The sequence below is a fragment of the Megascapheus bottae genome, chromosome 16 (genome assembly GCF_031878675.1).
Source record: "Megascapheus bottae isolate mThoBot1 chromosome 16, mThoBot2.hap1, whole genome shotgun sequence".
NCBI lineage: Eukaryota > Metazoa > Chordata > Mammalia > Rodentia > Geomyidae > Megascapheus > Megascapheus bottae.
The window spans coordinates 55,746,621-55,760,321 of record NC_143524.1 but is presented as its reverse complement, the minus strand read 5'-3'; the positions used below and the strand labels follow the sequence as shown (position 1 = coordinate 55,760,321).

The 13,701-nt window shown below is 37.4% G+C and overlaps 1 pseudogene; it reads right to left on the bottom strand.

Annotated features, from left to right (window-relative positions):
• Positions 1-1,137: 1,137 nt before the first annotated feature.
• LOC150053622 (large ribosomal subunit protein eL27 pseudogene) lies at positions 1,138-1,561 on the bottom strand (annotated as a pseudogene).
• Between the last annotated feature and the right edge of the window lie 12,140 nt (positions 1,562-13,701).

Below are 13,701 nucleotides of genomic sequence, written 5' to 3'. Positions count from 1 at the left end.
CCTAATACCTTTGTGTCACCCAGTCCCTCTTTTTTAAGTGTCAGTGTGTTCCCTTCTCCTTCTTGTATACCTGTGTACCTTCCACATCTCAGCCCAAGTGCCTTTTCCTCTGGAAATATTTCCTTCTCTCACACAATTATTACTCAAGCCCTGAGGTCTATGACTTGGGCCACAGCTACAATTCTGGTTTTTGTGTGGTTAATGGGAAATAAGAATCCCATGGACTTTCCTGCTGGCTGGGTTTGAACTGTGATCCTCAAATCTCTGCTTCCTGAATAGATACAATTACAAGCGTGAACCACTGACACTCCAGGCAATGTATTTTATTCTTCATCTCCTATCAGCATTAAAACTCGTCAAGTGCAAATACTTTCTCTGCTTAAAATCTACTTTATTTTTGAAAGTGAAGTTTATCCCAAATGATAAGGCTCACCTCACCTGACACTATTTTTTTTTTTTTTGTAAATCTTGGACCCTGAATTCTGGGCTTGGGAGCTGACCCTAAGTTCCTGTATTTGCTCAAATGCTAGCACTCTACCACTTGAGCACCACTTTTACCTTTTTCTGTAATTAATTGAAGGTAAGAGACGCAAGAATTTTCCTTCCCAGGTTGGCTTTGAACCACAATCCTCAGATCTCAGGCACAAGTGTGCCATCAGCAACAAGCTCAATGGATACTGTTTTTGAAGCAGTTCTGTAGGAAGCGAATACATAGAATTTTCAGTTCTTTAAATCCCAAATCTTCATGTGGGCATGGTAGCATATGACCGTAATCTCAGCCTCTTAGTCTAGAGGCTAAGACAGGAAGATCATGGGTTTATGACCAGCCTCGACTACATAGCAAGATTGTCTTAAAATCAAACAGATTCAGATCTGTCAGTTACCAATTTTGATCTTGAAGTTGATCATGAAATTTTGAGGATTTTTTTTTTGGTAAAATTCACTTGTAAAATAGAAGCAATTTTGTCTTCCAGAAAAACTGAAATGTTTGCTGCAACACATGAAAAACAAAGTACCTAGCCTTCAACATATGCTTAATATATGGAATGGTTATCTCTCTTCTGTTCAAAATTTTATTGGCATTTTCTTCCCCCCCCCCCTCATTTTTAATGATGGAAACAAACAAACAAAAACCATCTAAAACCGAAGAAGCTTCTGGAAGAACCACTTGTCCACTTGTTCTTGCCAGTCTTGTATCTCTCCTCAAACTTGACCTTGGCCTTCCGTAGGGCCTTGCGTTTAAGAGCTGGGTCTCTGAAGACATCCTTATTGACAACAGTTTTGTCCAAGGGAATATCCACAGAGTACCTTGTGGGCATAAGGTGATCGTAGTTATAAACCTTCACAAAGGACTTGATCTTTGACCTCTTGGCGATCTTCTTGCCCATGTTAGTTGTCAATTTTGGGGGATAGTGATCAATTCCAGCCACCAAAGCATGGCTTAGGGGCGATCTGAAGTGCCATCATCAATATTCTTCACGATGACAGCTTTGCGTCTGGAGTAGCGTCCAGCCAGGACCAGCACCACTTTCTCGGGTTTCATGAACATGCCCATTTCAACAGCACTCAGCAGGCTTACAGCAAAAAAAGCGACATTTTCTTTTATCATAGCTTTAACCTCACTTAACCTGTGTTATTGCTCTCTCCATGTGTGTGGATTGTGACACTGACCACATGCTCTCGTGTGTGTGTGTGTGTGTGTGTGTGTGTGTGTGTGTGTGTGTGCGCAGGCACCAGTATTGGAGCTTGAACTCAGAGCCTGAACACTCTTTCATCTTTTTTGCTCAAGGTTGGCACTCTATCACTGAAGTCACAGTCCTACTGTTAGCTTATTTTTTTAATTTACTTCATTGTTATTATGAAGGTAATGTACAGAGGGATTATGATCACATGAACCAAGTAATGAGTACATTTCCTTTCATACAATGTCTTCTCTCTCAGTCCTTCCCTCTCATCTCCACCCACAAACTGAACTGAATAGTTAGTTCACTTTCATCTGTTTCCAGTGAGCTCCACTGCTGTACTTCCACTTTCTGTTGGTTAATTGGTCTCATGGACTTTCCTGTATGAATTGGTCTCAAACTGTACTTCTCAGAGATCAGCCTTTTGAGTAGCTAGGAAACAGGCATCAACCTCTAGTACCCAGTCCAAATGTTATATCTTGAATTTTCTTTTCTTTTTTTTTTTTGCCAGTCCTGGGCTTGAGCTCAGGGCCTGAGCACTGTCCTTGGACTTTCTCAAGGCTAGAGCTCTACCACTTGAGCCTCAGCACCACTTCCGGCTTTTTGCTATGTATGTGGTACCAAGGAATCAAACCCGAGTCTTCATGCATGCTAGGCAAGCACTCTACCACTAGGTCAAACTCCCAGCCCTGTATCTTGAATTTTCTTAGTAGAATTCACTTTCCCCAGACAAATAGTCCAAATGATTCCCTCTCAAGGGAAATTACATCAATTAGTCATTTCTTACCAAAAAAATTACTTGGTGATACAAAATAAAGTTCTGTGACTGTCCCTATTTTCTAAATTTGATGGGGAATGTTCCGTGCTTATCTGGAAAACACAAATAGAATCTCCTACATTCAATAATGGAAAGAAACTTGACACAAAATTCAGACTAAGGTCCATAGCTCAAGATAGGGCCTTCACTGAACACAAAGCACACACATGGACTTTTGTTTCCCAAACCTTTTCACTACTGGAAGGGCTTATCTCTGTGTTAGCATTTGTCTCTTGCTTCTAAATCTACTTTTTAGGAAGTTGATTTGTAGCTTTGAGGTGGTTATCCTTTTTTGTGTTTCTAAGAAACTAAACATTACAGTATTGTTACTATGTAGAATAAAGAGCTGTGGCTAAAATAAGGAATAAAGAGAGCTAAAAATACTTTACGCCCTCATTTTTTTTTGGAGTCCTGAAGTTAAAAGTTATGGTTAAAAAATAAAATGAAAGAGCTCAGGTTATGACTCTAAGTGGAAAATATTTCTGTCATTGCCTTTATTCTATTTAGCATTTAAACTAACAGGGAAACTAGGTTACTTCTAATTACGTAAAAATTGAGGAAAACTGCTAGGTTTAGAGCTTTCCCCTCTGCTCTAGGGTTTGTTGTGAAACAAATCATAAGAATATCCAAAAAGGCTTGTTTCTTTAATATAGATCCTGACAGCCAGCAAAAATACACTTGAGACAAAGTGTTTCCATCTCTACCTATGTGAACGGTCATCATATCATCAGAATAATGAGAGTGTAAATGCATACTCTATGCGAGGCATGTTACATATAGTTATTTTTATGATTTTAATTATACTTCGATTCTTAAACAATTGTATATCTGGTAGCCATTTTCTCTGAGTGAAATTCCCTGCCCCCAACTCATTTCACTATGGAACCTAGGCTGGTTTTGAACTCTGGAACTCATGATGTAGCTCAGACTTCAAACTCAAGATCCTCCAGCTTCAACCTCTTATATACTGGGATGACAGGCCTGTACTACTATGCCCAGACTAGAATGAAATCTCTAGTTCTAGTGACGTATAAATCGATTGCCTTGCTTTTATTGATTATATTCCACAAGGGGTTTAGCTAATATGTCCTTCTAGGTACTCATTCAATTTCTCTGTCCCTTGTTAATTCACTCACTATCATTCCTGACCTTACTTTCCATCCATAGATCTACCAAATTGGCAAAACAACTGAAAAGTGTGCATCACATTAAGTTTTTAAGTTAGACACTTCTCTATAAGATGCAAAAGCCACGTGGACTCTCTTCCCAGAGAACTTCCTCCTTAGTTGACACATACACATTAACCATTAATTAAGAAGCTATTCAATTATACAGGTACACAAAAGATATTGTATTAAGAGAAAGGATTGTGTAAGATAGAATTTAGAAAGGCCTAATTTAGTTTGGAGGTGTGGGATGGGAGACTTTAAGAAAACAAGAGTGGAGAGGAATTTCAGGAGAAGATGCTAAGGAGTTTGGAGGTTGAAATGTGTGTGGGGAAAGCTGAGGTGCAGAGGAATTCCCCCAAAACGGACTCCCACACACTCACCTTTCTCTGTTCTTGGTCTTTGCTGTCTATTCTTCACCAGCGCTTCTCCTAGCACCTACAAACACAGACCGTAACTGGGACCAACCTAATGTTGTTGGAAAGAAGGTAAACCAAAGAGAAACACAGACAGGAAAAAAGATGTAAAGTAGGAAGGAAAAGAATAAAATAAGAATGAAGAGAATAAAATGTAGATGAGGAAATCAAGCATTGATTTGCGAAATAAGTGAACTCCTAAACTTAAAGAGACTTTAGAGAATACATAGTCTAGTAATGCCTAAGTGTGATTGGATAATGGAACCACCTGGACATTTAAACCTAATAATTACTTTATCCCCCCTCGTGTCCTGTTATGGCATGATCTGATTCAAATGTCTATTTTCTTTTTCTTGGTTGGTCATGGAACTTGAATTCTGGACCGAGGCGCTATCCCTGAACTCTTCAGCTCATGGCTACTTTCTTACTCTTTGAGCCACAACACCACTTCCAGTTTTCTGGTGGTTAATTAATGATAAGTCTCCAGGTCTTTCCTGCCTGGGCTGGATTTTAACTGTGATGCTCAGATCTCGGCTTCCTGAGTAGGATTACAGGAGGGAGGCACTGGCGCCTGGCCCAAATATCTATTCTTGCATTATTTTTATTTGCATATATTAATTGTACAAAGCAAATATTCATTGTGCAGTTTGCACACCTGCATATTAGGTACTTTAATTTCAGGTCATTGTTATTCTTTCTTATATCTCCTCTTGATAAACTTTTTAATAATTTTTAAATATATTTAAATGCATTAAATATATTCAAATATATTATAAATTTGCTATGTACTACAAAGTATTTGAACATATTGTCCCCTTCTATTTCTCTTTTCCTCTCTCTTTCTCTGTCTCTGTCTCTCTGTCTCTCTCTCTCTCATGATTCTACAACTAGACCCCTTTCTATTCTTATGCCTTTAAAAATTTTGGACATCAATTATTCATGAGAAAAAATGTGAGGCTTATTTTTCTTCATATAATGATTTCCAGTTCTATCCTTTTTCCTGCAAAAGCTCTAATTTTACTTTCTTTCCCAAGGGCAAATGTGGTCAATCAATCCTTTGCAGAACTTGGCAGTTGCCTTAAACTTCGAGATTCTGTGTGTGTGTGTGTGTGTGTGTGTGTGTGTGTGTGTGTGTGTGTGTGTGTGTGTGTGAATACACACACATTAGCAGGAAAAGGATGTAAATGAGTACGTATAATGAGTCTCAGCCAGTGTGGTAGCTCACACCTGTAATCCTAGTTACTCAGGAGGCTGAGATCTGAGGATCAAGGTTCAAAGCCAGCCCGGGCACAAAAAAGACCTGAGAATCTCATCTCCAATTAACCTATAGAAAATGAGAAGTGGGACTTAGCTCAAGGGTAGGGTGGTAGCCTTGAGCTGAAGAGCTCAGGGGCAGCACCCAGACCAAGTTCAAGCCCCACAACCCCCCACGCCCCCCCACACACAAAAGTCTCTCTCCATTTTCACTATAATAAGGGTAAAACAAAACCTTGAGGTCAGCCGCCCAGAATTTGGGCTCCATTAACCATTTCATCCTAAGGCTCTGCTCCTTGAACTTTGGGTGAAAATGTTCTAAGGCATTATTTTGCTTCTTCCAATTACTCACAAAAGAAAAAAACATGGAGTGCCAGTCTCTATGCGGAAAAGCGACATATCAAAGAGACCCATTGGACAGTTTTGAGTGGTGCCCTTAGCCAAATCTGAAAAATCCAAAACATGAACATAATGAAAGAAAAGATGATACCTCTGAAATAAACATCCTTGAGAAAGATTTCAGGCAGGCCAGAGATCTAAAGGGGCACAGATACACAAGCTCTGCCTAGGTGTATGGATGGAGAAACAGCACTTGTACAAAACCGTGTACCCCAGGGCCTAGAGGATTGAGAGGTGATGATCACCTTTTGCTTAAAGGCATACCGAAGCTCTGTGTACTAGATTTTCCTAAGATCGAGGATAGACACCGTAGGACAACCAAGAAGTCTCTGCCTTATCACAAGCTTTATACCCAGTAACTATCATGGAAGAAGCGGTGAGAGCCTATGTGACACAGGAATACAAGCCTACACCAAGTAAAAGGTAGAACACAAATGCTAAGAGAAAAAACACAGAAAAATGAAAATCCACCAGTAGGGGAATTTGATACCTGTGGTACATGCAGGTACTTTCTCAGGACTGAAAAGCCCCAAACTAATATAATCTATCTTAGTTTTTTTGGAGTTCCTTGAAATGTAAGCATTTTGGAGATCTTTCTTCTTCATTAAAGTGTTGATTATTGTACACTTCCCACAGTTTAGGAAGCCTATATTATATCACATTATATAGAGTATCTTGTGTTTTCAATTACAATTATTTCAGTTTATTTTTCTATTTTCTCTTAGATATTATTTTTGCTTTTATTTTTTTCAGCCAATGGTTGTCCAAGATTGCATTGCTTAATCTATACAAATTTGTGGATTTTCATAATTTTCTTCTGTATTATTTCTCTGCCCCCCTTCCTCTCTCTTTTCTTTTTGCCAGTTCTGGGGCTTGAACTCAGGCCCTGGGCATTGTTCTTGAGTTCTCTCAAGGCTGCCACAGCACCACTTCTAGTTTTTCCTGGGTATGTGACACCAAGAAATTGAACCCAGTGCTTCATGCATGCTAGGCAAGCACTTTACTACTAGGCCACACTCCAGGCCCACTTTCATATTATTTTATAATTTCATTTTATTATGATTAAAAATAACTTGGTGTGATTCTAAATTGTATTTTTTTTTAGTTTATGACAGAATATATGGCCTGTTCTGGAGACTGTTCTGTGTTCAAGTGGAGAAGGTTTGTGTTCTGCCATAATTGGGTAGACTGTTCTTGCCTGTCTTTTCTTTCTGTCTGCATTCGAACATAGTTCAATTTGCTTATTTTTGTTTTTCTATCTGAAAGTTCACCTTTATTTCATTATTGTATCAATAGTTCTTTCTTTAAATCTGTCATTGTTTGCTTTCCATATAGGTGTTCTGATCTTAGGTGTACATATACTTTCTTTTGAGTTGGGTTTTTAAAATAATTACATATTGACATTTTTGTCTTTAGCTTTACTTAAATATAATCTTTGCCACTTATGTTTTTATTGTAATTTCCTTTTCCTCCTCTTTATTTTTAACGTATATGTGCCTTAATCTTAAAATGAATGTTGTGAAGACATACATAGCTAGAGCTTAACATACATTTATTTGTTTATTTTCTTTTTTTAATTTTTATTATATTTTATTGTCAGGGTAATATATAGAGGAGTTAAAGTTAAATTTGTCAGGTAGTGGGTACATAACTTCTTGAACACTGATACCCCATGTTTTTGTCCTCTTCCCCACAATCATCTTGTTTTTTCCTTCCCTATTTCCTATAAACAAATAAACATATATACAATATACTAAGTACCAGAATTAGATATAGTAACCACATGAGATTAATCATAAAAAAACTTAATTCTTATAATAGTCTTGAAAACAGATATTTGGATGATTATGGGACCAATTTATGAAAGATTTCTTTTAATTTTTAATTTCTTTTTTTCTTGAGGTATACAGGATTTGGGCTCACTTTGAGCCATACCCCCCAATCCTGAGTCTTATTTTTCCTCCATTCTGTCATTCCCTACTTTGGATTAGAAAGTTTACTCTATTTCACCCCTAAGTAGTTTATTTGATATAATTCTCAGTTTCTTGCCATTTGTCTTAGTGACTAAACATTTGGATGCAGCAGAAGGTTAACAAGATCATAAAAGCATACTCTCATAAGATTATTACATTGTATGTGAAGTAGAATAGTATTTAAACACAGGTACTAATAAACGCATATATACGTTCAGCTAGCATGAAACAATAGTAACACAAATATTCAACGCAAATATTGTCTAGTGCTGTGATTAGTGTTTGCTTTTTAACTATTCTAAGACCAGGACTCCACTGAGTAGAAATGTGTTATTTGATTTTACTTTAATATTGCTGTATGCCAAACTCTGTCCCTTCAGAATCTGTATGTTGCAACCATGAACTCTGATGCAGAGCACTTGGCACCAGAGCCCTTGGGAGGTATTTAGAGTTAAATTAAGGTTTGAGCAGGAGGTCTTCATAATGGGTTTTATGCCCTAACTGGAAGAAAGGAAAATAACTTTCTCTCTCTCTGATTTTTTTTGTCTTCACATTTGTAAAAAGAGAAAACAAGCTATTTCATACAAATATGAAACAGCATATCAGCTTTTGGGATGTATATACAAAAGCAACTATGGGAATTACAGATGGAATGTGGGCCAGATACTATTTGTGGCACTACTCAGGGAAAAAGTCCACCAGAAAACATTCATTTTGACCATGGTGTGAATGGGTAAGGATTCATGTTGTCATTTATGTCTCATATGGCAATTAGATTGGCATTATGCATATTTAACAACCTATTCATGTTTATTGATTTGATTTACTGCTGTTCTTTACAGTCACATTGTCTTGTGTCCCTTTGTAAAAGCAGACTGCTGTGTTTTTTTTATTGTTGTTTTATTCATTTATTTATTTATTTATTTTGCCAGTCCTGGGGCTTGAACTCAGGGTCTGGATACAGTCCTTGGGCACATTTTGCTCAAGGCTAGTGCTCTGCCACTTGAGCCACAGCAACATTTCAGTTTTTTTTCTGTGTATGTAGTACCAAGGACTCAAACCCAGGGTTTCATGTATGCTAGGCAAGCACTCTACCAGCCCCCAGAGTGCTGTTTTACCTGGTGTACATGACTATCAGATGCAGGGAGTAGAGTGGCATGGGTAAAAATTATTGAAATCCGAGGTTATCATGTATGGGGATATAACATGAGAATAACCCTCCCCAAGACTGATAGAAGACAAACCTTTTTTATAAAAAGGTTATCAGAACATAGGACAATAAAATGGACACAGTTATGACCTTAACTTCAGCCTGTTTTGGAGATTATGAGTAAGTCCTCTTTGGAGCTCGGTTTTAGCTTCAGGGAAGATTGGGATTGTAATGTGATCTTGGTCCATACTCATTCCTTACGATGACACCATTTATGATCACCTCCTTTCTCACAGGTGCTAAACTAGGTACTACTAAGACATCCGTGGCTTTGTAAAACTATAAAACTCTTGTCATTTAGTTCATCCCCGAGGACCAAAAACTCCTCATCTTCCAGTGCAGTCTATGTTGCAAGAAAAGGCCAGTAGAGTGTAGGGTTCTGTAGAGTGGAGTCTAGAAAGCTGAAAAATCCAGTTTTCCAGACTCTGTTGAAACTAATGCTCGGGATATATTTATGTTCCACCTATCAACCAGCTACACAGGCATGACACTTCATTTTACCTTGGATGAAATGGGGAAAAAGGCCATATGTGAGGCACCTGTTTTGCTGGTGTGGATGGCAGAAGAGGCCCAGAAACAAGAAAGTTCTATAGAAGGGAAGGGAGAGAAACAAGATGATTGGGAGGGTGTAGGGAGAGGGAAACAGGGACAAAAACATGAGTAGGGGTATCAATGTGTGAGTAGTAATACACCTACTACCTGACAAATGTAACTGTAACCCCTATATATATTATCCCAACAATAAAATAAAAAGAAAAAAAAGGTTCTGTAGTGTAGATTTGGAGAGATTTCATTGCTGTTCTGTCTGTTATTTAATTTCTTCTATATTTCATATGTGTTTGTAAATGCTTTTTTGCTGGAAATTAGTTTTGGTAGATCTAGTGCCCTGCAAACAAACACAAATAACTGACTGATGATAAGGGAAATACATCCAAAGTAATATATAGCGGTAATATAGTTTAAGATAATAATTTCCAGACTAAGCTGTAAGAATCAGCAATGAGAGATGTGGAGTAGGTATTTTAATCCAAGAACTTTCTTTTCAGTAGCACTTCTCAAAACCCTTGAATGGTTAGTGTTATAAAGCACAGCGTGCAGCATTTTCCAGTGCATGTGGCTAAGAAATTAACTGTCCGTTTCCAAGTAAACCAATGAGCTGTTGGAGGAAGACAACCTGAGTTTGTAAAACATTAGTTAAATAAAATATCCAGAAACCTAAGCCAATGGTCTTAGCTTTTTCTCGAGCAAGATTGCTGTAGATATTTGGTTTCTTTCCATGTTGTCAACTTATATGAGATAATTTTTTTGTATAAGATGTATATACCAAACTTGTAGAAAAAAATTGTAAGTTGATGATTTGTTATTTCTCTGAACAAAATAATTTCACTTTGATTTAGCCAACATAATGAAAATTGATGTAAAAGTAAGCCCAATATATTTTATGAGTCCAAAGAAAATACATTGAAATCAACACAAAGATAGAGCATATCTTTATTTCCCAATTTTTATATAGAATTACATAAAGCCAATGAGGATTCGAGTTTTATGAGAGCCAGAAGAAACTTTGGAAGCCTTTGAGTGCTAAATAAGACAAACTTCTAGCTGCTGGGCTCAGCCTTAGTTGTACAACACTAATAACATTACAGTGTGATATGAAAAGTACTTTAATTTTCTGAATAAGAGAAGAAATTAATTTAGACTAGAGTGATAAGGAAAGGCATTGCAAAAGAAGTGATTTGTAAGAGCTAGAAAGCTTGCTAGGTGTTATGAGTGAGGGCAAAATGGAATTTAAATAAGATAATTGAGGGTGTGTCTGTGTGATCACAGATATGGATATAGTTTCTACAGATATTATGAATTCTAAAAGGCATGATCAAGTTGACTACCTACCTGTATGCCATGTTGTCAATTCAGGAAAGTAAATATTGAAAAGTAATTACTATGATTATCTCAAGTAAACACAGATAAGATGTTCAGAATCACAAAATTATAAAATAGCATTATTACATTTAAAAAGTTTTTAAAAATCTATTTCCATCCAATTATTGTATCAATCCTCCTATAGTTCAGCTTAGCTATGAATATTGTGTAATGAAAGCAGATCTTGGCTCCCTGCCCTCAGCCACCAGCTGCTGTCCTAGTACCTAGAACTTACCACTTATAAGTTCTTCTTCCCAAAATATCAAGTCCCCTGGCTCAGAAGGCTACATGACCCAAGCCAATGGTCTTTCCACACTCCCTGAATATTGTTCAACAAGCAACTAAGGCTGAAGTACTGGAAGCCAACTTTTCACTTCAAGAGACATTTGAAAAAGGTACTAGGCTTTGGTTTATTTATTCATTTTTGTCTTTCCTGACATTCTATGAGAGAAGGGTGAAGCTAAGTATTCAATTGAGACAATATTTTCTTTGGCTCTTTTCCCTGTCCATCTCCCTTCCTGTATTTACCTTCTTATAAAAGAGCAATCAATGTGAGACGATGGAAAACAATGAGGATTGTATGAGATTGTTCAGAGCGTTCAGGAAGATAGTGAGGGAAGTGAATTGAGAAAGGAATATTTGAGCCTGGATATGAGCCAAAAAGAAGCATTTTAAGCAAGAAGAAGATAACAGGGAAGTGGAAAATTTACTGCATTCAAGCAATCAACATTCTGGTGGTATTGGAATTGCATGAGTGAGGAGGAAAGTAAGTTGTAATCTGAACTCCATCACATATAGATTGAGGACATGATGAAAAGATGGAGATCATATCCTAGATACAGTGAGAAGTAGATGTCATTAGATAACTTTAAATGGGAAAGGACAGCCTGATTACACACACACACAATATCATATATATATATATATATATATATATATATACATACATATTCCACCACCACCACAACCACCCCCAGAGTCTGAGACCAGAACTTAAACTTGCACCTGACGCTTTTGCTCGCTGGCTGGTACTCTACCAGTCAAGCCATGTCTCCAATCCTATACATTCCATTCTCTGTGAGTGTAGAGCAACAGGAGTTGACACTGAAAGACCATTTAGAATGGCTTGGATTATATTTCCAGCTACTCAGAAGACAAAGATCCCCAAGGACTGAGGTTCAAGGCAAGCTCAAACATAAAAACGGGCTACAAGATTTCATTTTAGCCAATAAAAACTAGGCATAATGAGGTGTGCTTGTTATGCAGGCATAGCAGAGTGTGTAAATAGGAGAATCAAGGTCCAGGCCAGTTTGAGCATAAACGTCAGATGAAGCTATTCAAAAACTAATCAAAGCATAAAAGTCTGAGGGCATGTCTCCAATAGTAGAGTACCTGCCTAGCAAGCACAAGGCCCTGAGTTCAAATGTATCACCGTGGGGGTGGAGGGAGGGGCAGAGTAGGAGAGAGAAAAAGAGGGGGAGGGAAAGAATGATGGAGAGAGAAAGAGAAGGAAGAGAGAGAGAGAGAGAGAGAGAGAGAGAGAGAGAGAGAGAGAGAGAGAGAGAGAGAGAGAGAGAGAGTTGAGAAATACCAACATGTCAATAACTGTGAAAGCCCTGAGGCTGGATGATATTTTCTGTGAGAAAATGTAGATAAAGGAGAAGGAAGACTCCACCCTAGATCGCATCAACACTTCCAGATTGAGTGGTAGGTTGGAGCCAGAAAGAGACTGAGAACGAGTCCTTGGTGAGACAGAAAAAGAAGATGTTGTGCCAAAAAGTCACAAAATGTTTCAAGTGAATTGTTGTTAGGAACCTAACAATGCTGATTTTACGGCTGCCTTCACTAGAGCTGATTCAGAGGGGTTGGAATTGGAAGAAGTTATGGAGGAAGATGATTAGAAAGGATCATTGAGTCCAAAAAGGTTAATTTCTGTTTCTTTTTGTGTTGTTGTAGTGAAACTACTAGAGTGTTTAGGCAGGATAATTTAGTAAAGAGTGAGATGGCTAAAGAAGGAAACACAATAGATGAAGATTAGAGAATGTGTGGACAGATTCAAAGGCTCAAAAGGGTCAATCACTCATCTTCAATAACTAGCTACTACTACTACTAATAATCTACAATTCCTCATTGCTATCATTTATGTTTTGTGTAGTGATGTCAACATTTTCTTTTTCAGTTTGAATAATTTTGATGGTCTGGCTTCTAGTTTAATCTTCCTTTCTCATCTATTTCTAACCTGGTTATAAATTTCTTCAACTGACACAGGATATTTTTCCTTTTGTATTTCTAGCATTTCCACTTGATTTTTTTTTTTTACTTTTTTCATCTCTATAAGGATATTTCTCATCTGTGCATACACGCTCTGCCCTTTTGTCCTTACTTCTTTTAACATATTGATAATTGTTTAATATCTTTCTCTGTCTCTCTCCACCCCAACCCCACCCCCCCACACTTGTTTGTAGCTCTCAGCGATCTCTGAGAGATTTATTATGTTTTCATAATGCAGTCATTGTTTCTTCCTCTTCCAGGACGAAGACTGAGGTAAGTGTGAAAATAATGCACGTGTCCTGCATTGAATAGCAATCAAGTAAGATTTGTTCGTTACATTTGCTATGGTTATCCAATCACATCTTATAATTGAGTTTCTCCAGAGGTGGGATATTATGCTTATTGTTTAAACTGATTCTTTGGATATATGTTTTAATATATTTATAAGTATATATAAATGTTTATATATATGTTCTGTGCATCCATTCTTTTTTTCTTTTTTTGATATTTTTATTGTAATTAATAAAAGGGTTACATGATATTTGCCAGATAGAAGGTGCATTAATTCACATACATTGATACCCTTTCACATG